The sequence below is a fragment of the Cibotium barometz genome, chromosome 3 (assembly GCF_041138505.1).
Source record: "Cibotium barometz isolate CiBa-2024 chromosome 3, ASM4113850v1, whole genome shotgun sequence".
NCBI classification, from domain to species: Eukaryota; Viridiplantae; Streptophyta; class Polypodiopsida; order Cyatheales; family Cibotiaceae; genus Cibotium; species Cibotium barometz.
The window spans coordinates 11357531-11364935 of NC_141048.1; positions in this window are offsets into that span (position 1 = coordinate 11357531).

Here is a 7405-nt window from a genome sequence, read left to right on the forward strand (position 1 = left end):
CTGCTGTGAGTTCCGCCATCCACACCTTCGTTCCCTTAAGTGACCTTTAATTTTGTCTATCATATCTGCGTACCTCAAAACCACATGTTTTCCTTTGATTGCCACTGATGAGGGATCTCCAATGTCGATGAAAGGGATAGCTCTGCAGCACAACTTTCTTTGTAGAATCTCGCATTCCGGGACATAAGTATCATTCGCAATCTCCTCGTCCTCCAATACCTCCACCTGTTCCCAACCCTCTGACAAACCACCCACCCTAATTTCTTTTGCAATCCATTGCTGCTCGTTCTCTTCATTAATCTGTGATATTACTTCTTTAATGAGAATTTCTTTAGGCTGTGGATCAAGTAAATTTACCTGTGTGATTTCCTCCCTGTTTTCTTTTTCGTGTTGTTGTTCCTTAATTTGTTTCTCAAGGGTTGAAAGATGTTGTTTTGTCTGATGTAGTTCTTTTTGCAAGGCTGAATTTGTTTGCTGAAGATGTTGAATCATGCTCAGGAGAGGTACCGCTCCCATGATGGTGATGGTTTTTCATTGGGTTTGGTAGGAGGGGAGATAAGGGTTTCGGAGAAGGTTTTCTTGCTGGCCATGTCAAACTGCTAGACTATTTGAGAGGTTGCTCTTCACGAACCCCACCCCCATGAGGTGCAAGCCCTTACCTGCTTGGAGGTGGGTTACAACCCTACCCTACAACTAAGGTGCGCAGGTGGGCAATAGGTGCACAGGTGCATATGTGAGTAGCAGGAGAGATGGGCAACGGAAAAAAGAGAGAGAGAGAGGGAGAGTTATGTTGCTGCCTTGGGGGCCTGACCAGGGGCGGGTGGGAAAGTGGAGCGAAACCAGCAGCAGCAGAGCAAAGAGTGGGGGCTGATAGTATGCTGTTGTGGTTTGCCGGTGTATGTATGTATTGATCCAGGCAATCAGCCATAGCCTGTATTTTCCTGTGCATTCCATTATTAGCCTCGAGTGAGCTTGTTTTTTACTGCATGATTCTGCATGCAACCTGACCTATATCTCTTTGTGTTGGGTTTTCTATTGGGTTTACATGAGCTGGTACCGTCCATGGGTAAAACGACTGACTGCTTTGATCAATTTGATGCTCCCACGGTTGTAACCATTGCATGGGTATAGTGGGGACTGTGTTGAGTTCCATGAAATCCCCGTACTCACCAAAAATGAAACATACACAAGTATTCCAATGTTCTTGTTGATTGTGCTCGTCCTCTACGTTAATTATGCCATTGTTTAGACGATCCAATGCAACATTCTAGAACGCCAAACTTGATGGCACCCAAGCTTAGTTGTGTTGTGTGTCACGATCCTGTGTTTTTCTCTGGATAGTATGCAGGTGTGCACGGGGACGTGGTGGACAGTGTGAATGGCATCAGATTGGAGTTAAAAAGGAAGCCCATGTGTGGACAACCCCAAGTGTGAAGGGGGCAAAGAGACTTCAATTTAAAAAGGTTTTATAACCTTTGGTGGGCAAAAATTAAAGTTATAAAGGTTTTAAAACCTTGGGTGGCCCAAAAGCTATTTTGGCAGGCTACTCCACCTTTGGAGGATGTGTTTTTTTTTCTTTCTTGTGCTTTTGGGAGAGGCCTACTTAATCTAGAGTGTGCGCTTTTCTCCTGGAGAAGGCTGCTGCGCAGGGGCTGAACTGTGTGTGGGTCTCTCCCTCTCTTTGGTGAAAAGCTGTGCAGGGCTGCAAGACAGGAGATGGGCTGAACTGCAGGTGTGCTTCAGGGCTACAGCAGAGGAGGGTGTGCGTTTTCTCTCTCTGGAAAGTGGTAGCGCTGCAGTACATACAGGGCCGATTGAGAACCTCTCTCTCTCTGTGTGGCGACTGTTAGCTTGGATTGCACGTGGTTGGACTACACGTGGACTGAACAGAGAGTCGAATATCACGTTGTCGGGCTGTTTGCAGGTGGCGCAAAGAAGCTGAACAAAGAAGCTGAACTGCATGTGGGGGTTCTCCCCTACTTGCGACTAGTTGGGTTGAGTGCTGAAGGGGTACACATGCTTATGGAGGGGCTGGCGGCCTGTTTTTGGGTGTTTTTCTGTGTGCGCAAAAGTGAAGCACTTATTGGGAAGTTCATTGACTTCAAAGCATTGGTGGTAAAATAGTATGGTTAATGGATCGTGTTTAAGGAGAGATGGTGGTGGTGAGTACACATCACATGCATTTGATGCCTTCTTGAGAGAGCATGGGATAAGAAGACAAATTACATGTAGGTACACACCTCAGCAGAATGGTGTTGCTGAGAGGAAAAACTAGATGATTGGTGAGATTGCAAGAGCTATACCTAATGAGAAGACTATGCCAAATTATTTTTGGGCAGAAGCATGTGCTACTGCAGTGTACTTGTTGAGGAGGACTCCTACCGTAGCTATACATGAGAGTACACCTATTATGAGGATGACAGGATTTAGGCTGGATATTGGTCACTTGAAAGTCTTTGGATGTGTTGCATATGTTCATGTATCAGATGGGAGAAGAAGGAAATGGATCCAAAGGCTAAAAAATGTGTTTTCATTGGGTATGCGCAAGAGAGAAACCATACAAATGCTATAGGCTAGTGACAAAATAGGTTGTCATTAGCAGAGATGTGATCTTTGATGAGATGGGAGCTTGGTACAAAGAAAGTGAGCATGTCATAGTTGATGACATAGATGCAAATGAGGATGTGAATCTTCCTATGCAAGAATCTATGAGTATGACTGGACCACTTGAGTCATCCAATGATAATGTGAGTCCATGGTCAGGAAGATTGAGACATGATGTTAGCACTGAGAGTAGTGCTATGGACAAAGGAAAGAAGAAAGTGGAAGGTATTGGCATTGGTACTACAGGTTATGATTCATCAAGCTCAGAAAGCCTTGATGAAGAATTGGGGATTCCAAAAATAAGAACTCCAGGTGTTAGAAATGACAGGTATGTGCCACCACATGCTAGAGCACATGAAGCTCGTGTGGTGAGCCACAACCAGTTGAGGAGATCACAGAGAGTGAGATACCCAGTACAGAGGTTGACATACAGGGGTTATGCTATGCATTATGCATATATGACATCAGTGGTAAAGCATGTAGACAGGTATGTGCCACCACATGCTAGAGCACATCAAGCTCGTGTGGTGAGCCACAGCCAGTTGAGGAGATCATAGAGAGTGAGATACCCAATTTACAGAGGTTGACATACAGGGGTTATGATATGCATTATGCATGTATGACATCAGTGGTAAAGCATGTAGAGCCTTCATGTTTTGAAGAGGCTATTGGCAAGGAGACATGTGATAGAGCCATGGATGAGGAGATGGATGCCTTGGTGCATAAAGACACGTGAGATTTGGTAGATTTTCCAGATGGCAAGAATGTGATTGGTTGTAAATGGGTTTACAAAGTGAAGTGTAAATCAGACGGTTCAATAGAGAGGCATAAAGCAAGGTTGGTTTGCAAAAGGATATGCACAGACACATGGTTTGGATTATGATGAGACATTTAGCCCAGTGGCTAAGATGGCTACAGTTAGGTCTGTGATGCTTCTCATGGTGGTGGATGGAATTTGTTTCAAATGGATGTGAAGAATGCCTTCCTTAATGGGGTGAGCTACAAGAGGAAGTATTTATGGAACAGCCAGAAGGGTATGTACACCCTGAGTATCCCACACGTAAGCATTGTATGGTTTAAAGCAGGTACCAAGAGCTTGGAGTGACAAAATAAGCAAGTATCTTATGAGCATTGGTTTTCATGTGGGAAACTCAGATTCTTCACTTTATGTGAAGAAGATACATAATGGATTGATTGTGATACTCATTTATGTGGATGACTTGATTGTGATAGGTGATCATGGGAAAGACATTGAGGATGTGAAGACAAATTTAAGCACACAGTTTGATATAAAGGATTTGGGTGAACTCAGATTCTTTCTTGGTATTGAGGTGATCATGACATCTCATGGTATATGGATGTTGCAAAGGCAGTATGCCTTAGACATGTTAGCAAAGTATGGAATGATAGGTTGTAAGCCTATGATACACCTTTGGAGCATAATATAAAGCTTATGGTTGATTTGGGTGATGAATTGGAAGATGTCACCATGTACAAGAAAATGGTTGGTAGTCTTAAATCTACTTGACTATTACGAGGATGGACTTATGTTATGCTGTGGGTAGTGAATCAGTTTATGCAAAGTCCCAGGAAGCCTCATTTGGATGCTGTCAGGAGGATTATGAGATATGTGAAGACCATTGTCCATGATGGTCTATTCTATGAGTCAGGGGGGGAAAGAGTTGAATGTGTATGGTTACACAGATGCAGATTGGACAGGAAGTTCATATGACAAGAGATCTACTAGTGGGTATGCGTTTAGCATTGGGAGTGCTGTAGTGAGTTGGAGTAGCAAGAAGCAACCCACAGTTGCCTTGTCTAGTATAGAAGCACAGTATAGATGTGCAGCTATGGCCGTATGTGAGGTGATGTGGCTGAAAAAGCTACTTGGAGATTTGGGTCAGCATTGTGATGATGGAGTTGTCATACACTGTGACAACATGAGCAGTATACAGTTGGCTAGTAACCCTGTCCATGCGAGGACCAAACACATAGAGGTCCATTATCATTTCATCATGGAGAAAGTGTTTGGATGGACAGATTGATTTGTCTTATGTGAAGACAAATGAGCAAGTGGCTGACATATTCACTAAGTCACTTGGGAAGGACAAGTTTAAGTACTTCCGAGACAGGCTTGGAGTACGAGAGATGGATATGATGAGCTTGAAGGGGAGTGTTGATAGCCCAAGCTTATCTTCTTCATCTATGGTGTCGGAAATTTTGGACACCACGGAATCACCTGCCTCTATAGCTGTCCATCCAACAGCCTTGGAAATACCACGAGCCTGGGGCACCACCAGCACACTGGCTGGAATAGTTCTCACACAATTCACCACACCACCCACACCAGAAAAACAGCACAATGACCCTCTTCTAACCACAACAGTCTGATTACGAGAGAGAGAGAAAAGTAGCACCTTGCAAAACTTCACAGCTCTGCTCGTCGCTACCAGCAGCAGCAATACTAGCAAAAAAAACACTCTGAGAAAAGCCCACACAACTGCAGCAATCATGTATTTACAATAGCCATGACCACCCTCCTGCAGAGCCGCTCATTCGCTCATGGTATAGAAAAAAGCTAAGAAAACACACCATCTTCCAGCTGGCGGCTTGACAAAGCAACATACACTGCTGCGCAACTGGCGGAAACTCAACCAGGTACACACCTCTCAAATTCCCTCTGGCATCACCCGCCACAGAGAACTGGCGGGTGGCAACCACACACAAAGTGCCCGCCTCTCCAGAGCCTGCTATCGCCAGCGCACTCTCTCTATCCCACTAGCCACCGCCAGCGTCCGTAGCCCCTCACTGCATCCAGAGGCCGCAACCACCACCCAAAGAAAACTCTCTGGCCTCATCCGTCAACCTTCAGTAGCTCCTTCCCTGACAGCCGGTTGACCTTCTCTTCTTCACGTCTCCAGTCGCCCGCCACCCCTATTCTCTCTCCTTTGCTGCAGTCGACTCTTGTCTTCTCTACTGCAGTCGGCGTTCCTTTCCTCCATTGCTCCGCTAGTGACGTGCTCTCCTTCTTTGCTTACAGTCGGAGTCTTCCACTCTCTCCTTCCTCTCTCTCTCCTGCTGCTCTCCTTCCGCTATCTCTACTCGTCCTCTTTGCAGTTCCCCACCTCCTTTTGTTGACGTACACGCTCTTCTCTTCGCCAGTTGCCGCCGTCATGCCCTCATTCTGGAAGAACCCGCCATAAAATACTAAATTGGTTATTACCCATGCGCTGCCAACCATCTTCACATGTTTACTAAATATGGAGCACCATGGATTTGCATCCAGAATCAGCTAGGCATCACATTATTTGCAATCCAATATGCTTCCACCACGTGGAGGCATCAATCTTCAACACAAGGGTCCTCAACTTATTCTGTCCAAAGGCATATTTCCACGCTTACTGTGAGATTCCTCTTTACATCTTGCAAGAGAACACGTGGCTCAAATACAAGGGCTCCTAGAAAAAAAACATACATGTACTAGCCTACTACCAAACCACCCACTCTGTACATCTGCCAGGGCATTCAGGGCAAAGCTTTTTACATGCCATGCGTCCCATATATACACAAGCCCAAAACACCTTACAAAATTTTGCCTAACATATGGCTGTACATCATGAGCTTGAGAGGGGCTTACAAGCTCGATGACAGCTAGAGCTAGGCACACGATATGTGCTGGCATGGTAAATAGTAGCATGTATGTGACAATAAATGGCCGCGTCCAGCTGGCCACAGTGTGTGGACATTAGATAGGGTTATTTGGTGTGTGAACATAGCACATTTAGTGTGTGGTGTGTAGTTCTCTTCTATTATGCATTGTGTGAGAGTGGATATGGCTTCCCTCTTTGGTTAGGGTTACACTAATTGATTAGGGTTTTCTCTCTTGTGTGTGTGCTCTCTCTTTATCAGTATTTTATCATACCTTCCCATGCACATTCAACGGGTTGATGATATACCAAGGTGTGCATCAACATGCAGTCCAAAAAGGAACTTCAAGAGCTGCCATTAATAGGATTAAGCAGCTAGTGATCTTGGATGAGCATAGTAGACCTCTTAGGATAGCTATTATGTAGATTCATCAGTGTGCTAGCTCTAGGAGACTCTCTTATAGAGAGAGATTGGTTGTAAAAAAAACCCTTCTTGATGCCCATCCGAGAAAAACCGCATGACTAAATTACCCCAAAAACAGTCAAGTGTTTTTTTTCTCATGCTTTCGCCTACACATGGTTTTTCCCCTTAAAAGCAAAACCCATGATACCAAACAGAAAAACTTGTTATCATTTTTTCAAGGTTCACAAAAGAATTATTTTTTATTCACAAAATAATGCTTTTCCCATAGGGCTCATGTGGTGACTTTGGGGAAGCACTTGGGGAAAAGTGTCATGACTCTTATCAGGAGTCAAGTACACCTTGCCGATGGTCATGTGCTGTCAGGCATCCATGTCACCTACAGATGACATGCCCCACTTGCACAATGTGGTGTAGTGGTCACAGCACTGTGGCATGCCCACATGGCATGCCCACGTAGGATTGAGTTGGTCTCAACTTTCAATTTAGTCTCGAGTCTCAAACCATGGATGATGGTAGCCACTACCCACACGAGGGTGGCACCGACCTGTCCAGGACTACCACATGCCACGACCTTGGTAGAACAGTAATGACATGTGGCACTACCATAGTGCATGCCCCTACAAAGTTCGACACCACCAACAACCAGCACCAACCCCCCTATTACACAAGTTAATGGAGTACGGCCCCCTACATGCCAACAGTGAGACTACAACTTCTCCATGCCTACCAC